This window comes from Triturus cristatus, chromosome 4_1 (assembly GCF_964204655.1).
Source record: "Triturus cristatus chromosome 4_1, aTriCri1.1, whole genome shotgun sequence".
Classification (NCBI taxonomy): domain Eukaryota; kingdom Metazoa; phylum Chordata; class Amphibia; order Caudata; family Salamandridae; genus Triturus; species Triturus cristatus.
In genome coordinates this window covers 60,656,747-60,669,431 of record NC_140585.1, presented here as the reverse complement: position 1 = coordinate 60,669,431, position 12,685 = coordinate 60,656,747, and the positions used below count along the sequence as shown (strand labels likewise).

General features: G+C 50.3%; 1 long non-coding RNA gene and 1 pseudogene across 2 annotated transcripts in view; both read left to right on the top strand.

Annotated features, from left to right (window-relative positions):
* Positions 1–10,379, top strand: part of LOC146839510 (uncharacterized) — a 159,302-nt gene extending 148,923 nt beyond the window's left edge. The window contains exon 3 of the long non-coding RNA XR_014981100.1: positions 10,278–10,379. This is a non-coding gene — a long non-coding RNA (uncharacterized LOC146839510). The remainder of the gene's footprint in view (positions 1–10,277) is intronic.
* LOC146839509 (uncharacterized) overlaps positions 1–12,685 on the top strand; it is a 343,610-nt pseudogene that overhangs the window by 318,856 nt on the left and 12,069 nt on the right. The gene's annotated exons all lie outside the window — the stretch shown is intronic.

Sequence of the window (12,685 nt, the reverse complement as noted above, 5' to 3'; positions counted from 1 at the left end):
CAGCTTCTTTAGTTAAATATAAATTAAATAAATAATGAGGCAAAAAACGGCACAAAAAACGACCGTCTCCCTGCCTCAGCGCTCGTTTCCCGCCTAAACGCCTTCCCAACGGTGAAAACCTAAGCCCCGCCCCCTACCTAACACGTGATTCGCTGCGTGGTCTGTACCATCGCGCGAACCTTCCCAGGGGGACACCCGGCTCGCGCCGCGGTCCCCCCGGGTCCCATTGAACGCACTTGGTGCAATAGCGGTAACATTACCTTCTGTTTAATCCACACGTTAGGTGCAGCATAACATTCCCATTAATGCTATTAGAGCTATGTAATTATTATATGCCTTGAGACGTATACAAGTCAACGCCCGGCATTAGAAATAGAAAGAGGATGGGATACACACTGATAGGCTCAATGTGGGTTTTATATCGTTACACCAACTACTCATTGAAAATACTTGAACATACCGCGCTACCAGACGCTATCGATATTTGATAAAGAACGGTGAACATGCAGACTTAATAATAACGCGGGACTTTCGCTAGTAAGTGAGCTTATGCGATATACACTTTAGTTGCCATTTTCGTCCTTCTGAGTCTTGACTATTGACGGTTGTTACTTTGTGATTGTGTTCATAGAAAAACTTTTTTCCGCATTTGATATATATTATCATTAGTTTCAGCTTTTGTAATAGGAAGAAGGACAGAAATGTTGGGACTCCCATTTCTATTCATGGAATTGAAAGCATAAAGGTATATAGCACTTATGACCTACCTTCACAATATATAAACACGAGGCATATGTTTAAATGATTAGCCTTTATGATATGAGACCACTTTACATCTCCTTGTCTTTATAGCGAGTCTTCATCTTGGTATAGTGGTTACCTCCAAAGCAACTTGAAAATCGAAACCTCTTTTGCTTATTGGCGTATAATGATATAATACTGACAACACTTAAAATCAGTAAGTTGCCCATTCACATTACTATCTATATAAAAATGAAACTTTGATAAACAAGGATTTAGAACAGATTACAATGAAAAGTGCATCTATTTAAACATAAAATGGTGGCATTAAAATTTGTCCGTCTCTATATATTTTGTTCTTTAAAAAAAACAAAATACATGTCAATGGTATGGGTTGAAAATGAACATGATCCAGGTATAAGTGAGATGTTGCACCCATATATGCAATTGTATAACTATGTGTATTGCCTTGCCCACTTGCGTAATCTAAGCTTACGCACACCACTTACTTACACAGAAACTCCGACACTCCTCTGGAGGTAAAATTAGCTTTATTAGTATCGTAGACAAAGGCAATAAGTCACTGAAGCTAGTAAGTTTTTAGGCACCAAGTGAAACAATGAATAATGAATACACCACACTAGATATATATATATATATACATACAAATATGAGATCCTGAATATAGATTTATAAACAGTTAATGTACAAAGCACCTCACCAGATGCGTCTGCACCGGAGTCTTCAACATCCCTGGCCAAGCACCGAAAGCACCAAGTCGGGAACCCTGCAGAGACTGGGGCACAGGAAGTAATCTCTCCGGGCACCAAAGTCGTCCCGCGAGTGTGTCCACTCCAAGACTGAGTTCCTGAGCTCCATCCCACAGACACCGCTTTTTATAGTTAAATCAACACGTTCGAGAACCCTCTAGCAGGCGTTCTCGCCCATCTATCCATCATAGGTTGTGGCCGCATCTCTGCGTCAGATCCACCCACACAGACCTGGCCAGATTCTGTTTGGGTGCGCATAGGCAAAAGACATTCCTTTCCCTATCTCCGGCCTTGGAGAGCCTTGCACAGCGCATCCTCCCTATGTCCTAGAGATAAGCATAGAATGCACAAAAACACAAATAACCTCACGAGGTATGTTTCGCACCAGCTTGTACTGGTTTACGTGAAAAACATGTTTATGTTACTGCTGAAGTGTAACTACAGGGCAAAGCAGTACAAAATGGAGATGCAATGCAACAAAATGGAAGACCAGAGCATCACATGGAATCGAGGTCAATATGCAGTTTAGCACGTGTAACGTGTAAAATGGCAAATGCAATACACTATGACGTAGGTCATTTCTTAAGTATTAATATCACTGATAGACTTCATTGTGATTTGACAAATTGCTGTGTCATGACTATGTGAGCTGTGATTGATTAATTATGTAAATTGTGTTCATTCTATCACTGACAACACTTAAGCCATATTCTGTGCGTAAAATAGTTTAATTATACAAAGCCAGTAGAACAAAAGCAAGTTACTATTTATACCGTGTATCCATAGCTTTATACAAACTATGTCTATTTTTAGATAAACGACCTCTCCTACGCTGCTGTTAAGGTTGGCTTGAAGTTACATCTAACACCAACAGCAGACACAGACTGTGAAAAAGGTATTAAAGAAAGCGCACACAGGGGCGTGGCCAAGATGGCGGTGAGAGCGGACGTGTAGTGTCGGAGCTCCCGCCAACGGCCTGTTGAAGCACCGGCCTTAGGGTCGTCCAAGAGTCTGCTGACCCTCGTTGTGAAGCCGGTTGAGACCGGGAATAGCAGAGTTGTCGGCGGAGAGCAGCGAAAGAGATCGGGAGCGCTCCCTGAGGGATTGGCGGCGACGAACTGTGGGCGGAGGGTGGCGAGGCCCAAAGTGGAGCGTCCGCTCATCGTGAGGCCTGGGAGACAGACTGCGCGCCTGCCCGACTGCTGGAGGTGGCGGCCGCCCGCCGCCACGTTGGTCTCCTGGGTGCTGGCACGAGTGACAGGAGCACAGTAGTGTACATCGAGGAGGGACAGCGGACTCCCCAGTTCACAGGCTGCGGGGCAGAGTCTGGTCGGCGGCCCGATTCAGGAGTGCCTCGGCGGGCTCAGAGTTGGCCCAGCCCCCGGAAGACCCCGCTGGAGGCAAGGCCGTCGATACAGGAGAGTCGACCCTGGAGAGAAGCGGACGGTGAGCTGGTAGAGGTCTGGCAGGAGTCCGGGTCCCCACGGACTGGCATGCCTGTGGGGGTTAACAGCGGGTGACACAGGAGAGACTCGTCCTTGGGCGGAGGAGATCGGAGGCCTATACGGAGTCGGACAGTGGAGAGCCTGGCAGATTGGTAGGAGCGGGGGTCCCTCGGGACTGCGAGGGGGACGCTGGCGGCAGATAGCTGGGTTGCCAAGGAGGGCCGGCTACCGTTGGCTGCCCTGGGCGGGCCGCCATCTTGACGCGCTGGAGGGAAATGGCGGTCTGAAGACCCCCCCGCGGCCTGGTTGCTGGGTGATTGAAGCAGCGCCGGAGTGGACGGTGAGGAGATTTTGGCATTGCTGGCAGGGTCCCTTCCTGGACTGGACATCGGCCGGGGGGCCCTTGGAACGCTTTGCACGGCGCGATCCCTTGCTCTCTTGGGAAAGCAGCAGGCTGAGCAAGGTGGTGGTGTGCTTGCCTCTCCTCTCCTGACAGCTAACTTGGCACCTCCGGCGACTGAGGAGGATCTATTGCGTGCTGCCCGGGTCCCAGAAGGGTGGTTTGCGGCTGCGGCGGACACGGGAGTGGAGGCCTGACGTGGCTGGACGGAGGTAATTTACTGACCGCAGTGGTGACGCCACCTGAGGAGGGAGGGGAGTGCCTCGCACTAAGCCTTGCATGCTTCCTGAGGGCTTTGGACTTGGCGGTGAAAGGGGGGGCATGTACGCATTACAGGACAGACTAGCGGAGGGCCGGCTCTCTCCTCCCCCACTGTTTGCCCGTAACCCGGAGTGGATCGGAGGGTGCTACTCCCCGGAGGCAGGCGGCTCATGGGCGAAGGTCTGAGAAGAGGGGCACCCCATTGCATCAGCTGGAGGTCCAGTGGGTGAGCTGGAGGGACGGTACCTGTAAAACAGCTGCAGCGCTTTGGCGGAAGTGGGGCGCGAAATCGCGCTGAAGAGACTGGGACAGACGGAGTGTGGCGAACGCTCTTGCAGTGGCGGGGCGCGGGGCCTATGCCAGATGCTCCGATCTTGAACTTTTGAGCCAGCGGGGAGAGCAGGAGGGGCGGAGGTCCTGACGTCTGGAGCTCCTCTTGGCCCGGAGCGCAACACGCTATGGTCCCACCTAAGGGGCGTAAAGACAAAACTCTGAAGGACCTGTTTGCGAAAGTGCAGGCGGCACAGCACACGGACGACATGGCAACCGGTGGTGTGCGCCCCGCAGCAGCGAAGAGTGAGGGCGCAGAACCGATTACCAAGGCCTTCCTGGAGTCCATGTTTGCAGGCCTGAGGGAAGATATCCATACCCTCAAGCGGGAGTTCAGAACTCAGGGAGGTTCGTAGAGATGTGGACAGCATGGGGGAAAGAGTGGCCGAGCTGGAGGGCAAAAGAGATGGCCGGGATACAGAGCTGGCAGCGCTACAGCAGGAAATACTCCGGATCCGCTACCAGCAGGTCAACCTCCAAACGCACGTGGAGGACCTGGAGAACCGGTCCCGGCGGCACAATATACGGATCTGCGGAGTAAGGATGGACGACGTCTCGAAGGACCTTTTTAGGTATACAAGAGAACTCTTTAATCATATCTTGGGCCGGCCACTCGAGACGGAGCTGCGGATTGATCGAGCACACAGAGTGGGGCCCCCGAGGGCGCCATCCGCCCCGCCACCGGACATATTAGTGTGCGTTCAAGACTACCGCACCAAAGAAGATATAATGAGAAAGGCCTGCCAGATGCACCCGGTTTTGTTCCGCGACCAACGGCTGGTTTTGTTTCAGGACCTCTCCGCTCTCACCCTGCACAAACGCAAGACATTCAAGCCAATTACCACGCATCTCCAGCAACGCAAGATTCCTTACAGCTGGGGTCATCCATTCCGCTTGGTGTTCCGGATTGACAATACACCTTACCAATTGCGCTCCTTGGCAGAAACGGGCAGGCTGCTGGGCGTGGAGATTCCAGCAGGTGACAGCGAGGACAACAGTCCCTCACGGGAGGCTGGTGATTCACGGCCCAAGTGGTGCCAGCAGGGCCGTCGACGGCGTTTCAGGAATCCCCCAGTGGCAGATATACTCAAAAGCCAGCAGGCAGCTCTGGAGTCAGCATCCGCGGAACTGAATGGCTCCCGACATGGCTGACCCCGGCCTACCCAGGTCATTGGCGGGGGGGAAGACATCCCACCGCAGGCTACTTACTCCACGATTTCATCCTTCCATTCACCGGGAGGTGGAGGACAATGGGTTGCGACACAGTTTTCTTCTTGGTTGGTTTTTTTGATTTTGGATTGGGGTCTGGGTTGGGGGGGATTCGGGGTTCCATGTCCACTATCGGGGGGGGGGGGTTACTGAGGCTCCGTCAGATGATGTCACACATGCAGGCTCCTCACTCTACATCCCCATTGGGAAGTCATAGGGGCTTCAATGGGGCCGTTTGGGTCCTTGTGATACCATAAATGCCGGCTCACACACTTAAAATCCTAACTCTCAATGTTCAGGGCCTCAACAACCCCGTTAAGCGTAGGGCGGTCTTATCATGTCTTGAAAACTCCGAAGCCGATCTATGCCTCTTGCAGCAGACGCACCTATTAGCTAGGGACTGCCACCGTCTCCGATCCCGTAAATTCCCGGTGCAATTCTTTTCCTCCGGCCCTACCAAGGCAGCGGGGGTGGCGATATTGGTGGCGCAGCGATTTAAGGGAGAAGTCCTGCGAACGGAGGCAGAAATCAAGGGTCGGTTACTGGCCTACAGACTCGCCCTGGGCACCATGACATTTACCGTAGGCTCCGTATACGGTCCAAATGAGGGTCAGGAACAATTTCTCCACTCCGCCCTGACTGACATCACGGCAACGGCAGACCGCCATATTATCACTGGGGGGGATTTGAACCTTGTCTTTGATAATACATTGGACAGATCCTGTCAGCGGACGCACCAAGCGGGAGCGCTCTCGGCACTGGGGATGGGAAGATTGTGGGATCTGGGACTTTGTGATCTGTGGCATAGCTTCCACCCGCAGTGCCGGGAATACTCTTACTACTCACACGCCCACCAGACTTACGCCAGACTGGATTATTTTTTGGTGTGTACCTCAGTTCGAGAGATGGCGACGGAAACTGAGATAGGGGCTGCCTCACTCTCCGATCATGCACCGGTGGTTGCTACTTTCACCCTTCCACCCTTCCACCCTTGTCACAGCCGGCTCGGATATGGCGCCTTAAAGACACCCTCCTACACAGAGCTGATGTGGTTACACACATACAAGGTTCCATTACTGATTTCCTGTCACATAACGCTAACACTGACATGACTCTGGCTACCCAGTGGGCGGCACTAAAGGCGGTCCTCCGAGGAGAGTTTATTGCCATATCGGCGGCAGACAATGTAGAGCGCAGGCGTAAGCGAGACGACCTCACGCGCCTGACAAGAGAGCTGGAGCAGATGCACCAGAGAACAGGAGCTCCCTGTTTGTGGAGTCAGCTGAAAGCGATGCGCCAACAACTGGCAGCCCTGGATCAGGATAGGGCAGAGTTTGCGACCCTGAGGTTGAAACACGCCTACTATACCGGCGGGGACAGGTGCCTTCTTGCTCACAAGCTCCGTGAAGTCCGACAGAAACAGGGGGTTTGCAAGATCTACAGAGAAGATGGCACGCGAGTCTCAGAGGACGGTGCCATCGCGGAGGCGTTCCGCGATTTTTATGCCACACTTTATACCGCCTTCCCATTGGACGAGGTGGAGGGGGTGGACTTTTTGGACTCCGTCACACTCCCAGCCCTGACTCAGGCGCAGGCCGATCTCTTAGATAAGGAAATATGGGAAGAGGAGGTAATTGCTCCCATAGCGTGGCTGAAGCTTGCATAGGCCCCCGGACCAGATGGCTTCCCAGCCATCTTCTATAAAAAGTTCTGTGCCCGGCTCGCACCTCTCCTCACCCGACTCTTTAATTCCTTTTCCGAACCCGGGGCGATTCCTCAGGATCTCTTAGAGGCTTCCATAGCAGTAATCCCTAAGCCGGGGAAGGATAAGACTCAGTGTGGTGTGTATCGTCCCATTTCCCTTTTAAACGTAGATCTTAAATTGTACACAGGGATTTTGGCTCACCGTCTCGCACCTCACATGCCCGGCCTTATTGACCCGGATCAGGCGGGTTTTATTCCGGAGCGCCAAACATCAGACAATACGAAACGTGCTCTCCATTTAATCGAGAAGGCCTCTTGCACGGAGGGAGAGTATCTCCTCCTCATCATTGATGCGGAGAAGGCATTTGACCGCGTTCATTGGCCATATTTAGAGCGGGTCTTGCAACGGATGGGCCTGGGGGAGAATTTCCGCACCCACATATTTAATTGTTATACGTTCCCGTCTGCTTCTGTCTGAATGGCTACACGTCCACTAGCTTCCCGATAGGGAGGGGTACCCGACAGGGGTGCCCTCTGTCACCCCTCCTTTTCGCTGCCTACATGGAACCACTCGCCCAGCGGATTAGGCAAAATTCACAGATCTCCGGAATCTGGTTCAGGGGATATGTCCACACCATTAGTCTGTACGCAGATGATGTGTTGATCTCGTTGTCCAGTCCGCACACGGCGCTGCCAGCTTGCCTTGCGGAGTTGGACTCTTTTGCGCGGGTTGCGGGGTTTAAGGTCAAATCGTTGGCCCTTGACATCTCCCTGTTAAGATCCACCCGGGAATATCTTCAGGGTTTGCTGCCCATTCAGTGGGCTTCTGACACGATTCCCTATTTGGGGATTCAGTTGGCACCCACTCTCCCGCAAGTTGTTGCTATCAATTATGCTTCCCTTCGCCGGAAGATTCGTCGGGAACTTGGTCAATGGAAATATAGCCCCCTCTCATGGTTGGCGAAAATTGCGGCGGTTAAGATGCCCGTCTTGCCTCAAATTCTTTATCTCTTTCGTACTATTCTTACGCCCGCCCGCGGGCTGGATACAGCAGACCCAGTCTGAACTTGCCCAGTTTATGGCATGGTCGGAAGCCGCACATGAAGCGGTTGCTGTCGGTTCTGCCCCCGGAGGGAGGTGGTTTGGGAATTCCAGATCTACAGCTGTACTACCAGACGGCTCAGTTACGATACTTGGTTGAGTGGAGTCGGTGGGAATCGGAGAGGCATTGGTTGTTTCAAGACCAAGCAGTAGCTGCTCGGCCTCTGCAGGAGATCCCTTTCCTCCACAAGCAACATCGGCCCCCCAATCTATACGCCTCATGTATAACCCGTGTTCCTCTCGAGGTTTGGGACCTCACCAATATTAAACATGACTTTACTACCTTTCCCTCCCCGCTTATTCCCTTGATGGACAATCCGAATTTCGCTCCGGGGATGTACCAGGTGGCCTTCGCGGCATGGATATCAGCAGGTTGCCGTTTCCTGTATCATTTATACGGGGCAGACGGCGTTATCCCCTTTCAGCATTTTAAACAGGAATATGCGCTGCCGGAAACCGAAAGGCTCAGGTACTTGCAAGCTTGTCATTGGGCGCTTGATGAGCGAGTTCGCCCGATGGCTGACAGACGCTTCTCCCCCTATGAGCGATGGCATCTTACACGCACGTCGGACAAACAATTAATCTCAGATTTATATAGAATGCTCCAGGTCAGATTTGCACACATACTCAATCCTAGTAGGGCGCGCTGGGAGAGGGAGCTAGGCAGGACACTCAGCCACAGGGAGTGGGAGGGTATCTACTATAGGGCCCGGCACTCGGCTTACCATATGGGGCTCACCGAGAATCTCACGAAGGTGGTAACATATTGGTATTGCACTCCAGAACGTCAACATTCAATGGACCACACGAGGGAGGCGCGGTGTTGGAGAGGGTGTGATCATATAGGTACATTGACGCACTTGTTGTGGGAGTGTGAACACATTCAGCCTTATTGGACGCAGGTGCTTGATGAGGTAGATAAACATTTTAACACTGTGCTGCCTCAATTCCCAGTGTACATCTTGCTTGGTCTTCCCAACCCTTTAACGTACCCGCTTTGATCACGCAGAGGTCGGCAAATGGCAATAGCGCTGGGGTCGGTGATACAGAACATTCTTATTCACTGGCGTTCCCCCACCGTCCCGACCTTTACGGGGTGGCTGTACCGTTTGTGGTACGTCCTTGGAATGGAGAAACTCACGTTGGCCATGGCGGGTGAGGGCACCAAATATCGGGAGTTGTGGCAGCCGTTTCTAGCTCTTTTGGCTACTGAATTCCGAGAAGTCACCTGCCCACGTTACCTACGTTTACTACGCCTAGCGGACACATTAGAGACGGAGGAGTGAGGGAGCCACATTAGGAGGTCCAGGGGAGCTGTAGAGTGGACATGGAACGGGGGGGATTGGTGGGGTGGCGGAGGGTAGAGTTTATTTTCTTTTAGGGGAATATTAGCCTTTGTTTCGTATTGGGGTGGTTAACTAGCGGAGGCGTATGCCCGGGTGTGGACATGCATTTCTACATTGATTTGTGTAGTTGCATACCCTATGTACGTATGGTTGAGATCGCATACCCGGTCAGAATTGCTTTGAGTGTTCTGTTTCTTTTGAAATTCAAGAAAGATTCACACCGATATATGGAGCGCATACTGGAACTTATAGACCTTAGTGGGGCACACCTTGGGGACAGGGACGCAGGGCACCCTGAGTGTCTTGTTCGTCTGCTACTAAACTTATTTGCCTGTCCATTACCCTTTCTCCATTTTATCAGACGTGGCCGGCCCGGATGGGTTGTAGGCGTCATGCTGTGTTTAAAGTTGGGAATGTATGCTCTGACTTTCGTTTAGCTTTGCCTTGTTGATATCATTGTGTAGTAGCAAGTCGGCCCGCTGGGTTGTAGGCGCTAAGCTTTTTTATAGCTGATGGTCTTCCTTCAAGAAAACAGATTTAAAATTAAAGAAAGCGCACAAATGCAATATCTATGTGATGAATATATACATGCCTGTTTCTGGCTAGTGACCAGGGATCAAAGTTGATTGAACTCAGCTTTGCTGATATAAGTACAATGAATACATGGGATTTATAAGACGTTGGTGTTTGCTCTGATGATGATGTTGGATCCATAATAATGTACTTTATACTGATTAACCATGTTCTCTCCCTTGTCTATAAAATTGTAATGTAAATAATATGTGAAATTTCGAATGGCTTCCTGGTGTCTTTTAATTGTAAATACGACTTGAGTCATGTTCAAAAACAATGATGACCAATATCAATAAGAAGATAATCGAAAATTGAATTATACAGGATTGTATATGTGATGTATACTGTATGTTTTATTGTGTCTATATTGTAAATAGTGTTTTGTAATTGCTTTTAGCCCTGAAGAAGTCCCAAGAGGGATGAAACGCGTTGGCAAGCAATTGTGTGGTGTTTTTAAAGGAACAAGTGATTTGCAATAAAAAGATTCATTCCAACTACAATCAAGATACATGATTCTGTGATAATTTTTCTCTGGGAAGCCATTGTATTTTCATGACACTGTTATTGTTTAAGATGTTATACATTAGGATAATTATATATTACGAACGCTTATCCTTCTCGGATGCAGGGTCAATTTGTAACTGTTCTCCGGTGATGCGATGACAACGGCTGCGGCGGCGACACGCGTCTTCGTCTTGAGTTGCGCTTCCAGCTCCCAGCGTCATGCAGTCTCTCAGAAGGCCCATCTCAACAGCAGGCACTTCAATTCCCAGCAAGGGAAGACAGGGGAGCTGGTTGGTGAAGTCTGTTGTCCCTGAGACTTCAGCAGGAGGCAAGCTCTATCTCAAGCCCCTAGAGATCCTTTACAAGTTGATTTTAAAAGCACAAAGTTCCTTTCTCCACACTTTGGCAGTCAGGCAACAACTGCAGGCCAATCCCCCAAACAGCCCTCAGCTTAGAGATAGTCTCTTCCTCAGTCTCTCTAGTTCCTCTCCTCAGCAAAGGTTCTTATTGTTTCCCAAAGTGATCTAACGTTCTGGGGTCTGGGTCCCCCCTTTTATAATCATTTTCTCTTTGTTCTCTGGAATCAGAGAGCCCTATGCCTAATCCAAACCAGTTCTGGTCAGTCCTAGAGCACTTTGTCGACAAGACTCCTTCTTTCTTTTCACAGTGTAGGCCAGGAATATCAGACGCACCACAGGAGGTGGAGCCAGCATTGTGGAGGGAAGGCAAAGCCCTATTCAGGTCCCAGGTGCAACTCCTCCCACTCATCTACATGCAGATCTCTCTATTCAGCCCTGTGCTGACTCATGCTGTCTCCTGGAATCCTCCCAGCCCCTGTCACTCAAACTCCAGACAAGGAATACGCAACCTAGCCGAGGCAGGCTTGAATAGTTAGGCAAGAAACTACCTACTTTCTAACTTTTCAAACACAGAATGTTAAAACCAAGTTCACTAAAGGATGTATTTTATAATTCTGAGTTCAGGCATACTAAACTCTAATTTCTACCATGTTCCCCGAGTCAGTTAGGATTATAAGATGTTATAATCAAACTGCCCATTCTGGCCAATAGGGAACAGGTAGCCTTGCAAAAGTGAAAAACGAAAATGGCTGTAATTCACTATCAGGACATACCACACACACCAGGGCATGTCCTACCTTATACAATGCACCGTACCCTTGGGCCTACCTTAGGGGTGTCTTATATGAAGAAAAGGGAAGGTTTAGGGACTGGCAAGTGGGTGCACTTGCCCAGTCAACATGGCAGTACCAGACTGCACATAGGCTCTGCAATGGCAGGCCTGAGACACACTTTACAGGCTGCTTCTGTGGGTGGCACAACCAGTGCTGCAAGCCCACCAGCAGCATTTGATTCACAAGCCCTGGGCACACTCAGTGCAGTGTACTAGGGTGTGACAGGTAAACCAAACCAGCTAATCATGGAGTCACTAATCCAGACATCAATTTACCATAGGGAGCACTTGCACTGTGGCACTGAATAGCAGTGGCACGGTGCCCAAAGCATCTAACACCACCAAAAACACATGAGGCAACAGCAAAAAAAGGAAGGGAGACCTTCACCAAAGGTGCCAGGTGTAATAGGGAATATATAACGGTAATTTCCCCGCCATGCGGCCCAAGGCCTGCCAGGCCGCTATAGTAGTGTCAACAGTGTTGATCTCAGAGCGGAGTGTCTGTCGATGAGAGTGAGTCAGCATGGAGTATAAAGGAACAGGGTGTGCGTCTCGATCTTCCACTGCCACTTGTGGGATGAAATCATGTGAGCCGAACCAGTAGTGGGCATATTGTGTGTGAGCACACAAATAGGACAAATAAAGGTCAGGCACACTGAAGCCCCAATTTTTATAATCTAAAGTAAGTGTCTCCCAGTTGACACAAGCCTGTTTGCCACCCCAAATCAACCGGAAGAGCAAAGTGCGCACAGTTTTAAAAAATTGTTTCGTGAGTGGAATCGGTATGTTGCTGAACAGGTATAAAAATTGAGGCAGTACGACCATCTTGATAAGTGCAATGCGATCAGCCAGTGATAATGGGAGCTTCACACATCTGTCCACCTGTTGTTCTAACTTCATATATGCAGTGCCATAATTCTCACGGATAACGGTGTCGAGGTCTCTATGAACCCACACCCCCAAATATTTAACAGGGTCCATGGACCACACAAGCGGGAACTCAAGCTCATGAGGCAGGGTGCTTTCTGTGAGCGGCACTACCATCGATTTAGCCCAATTAATGTGTACGCCGGAGAACAACCCAAAACGCATATATTCCCTTAAAACTGG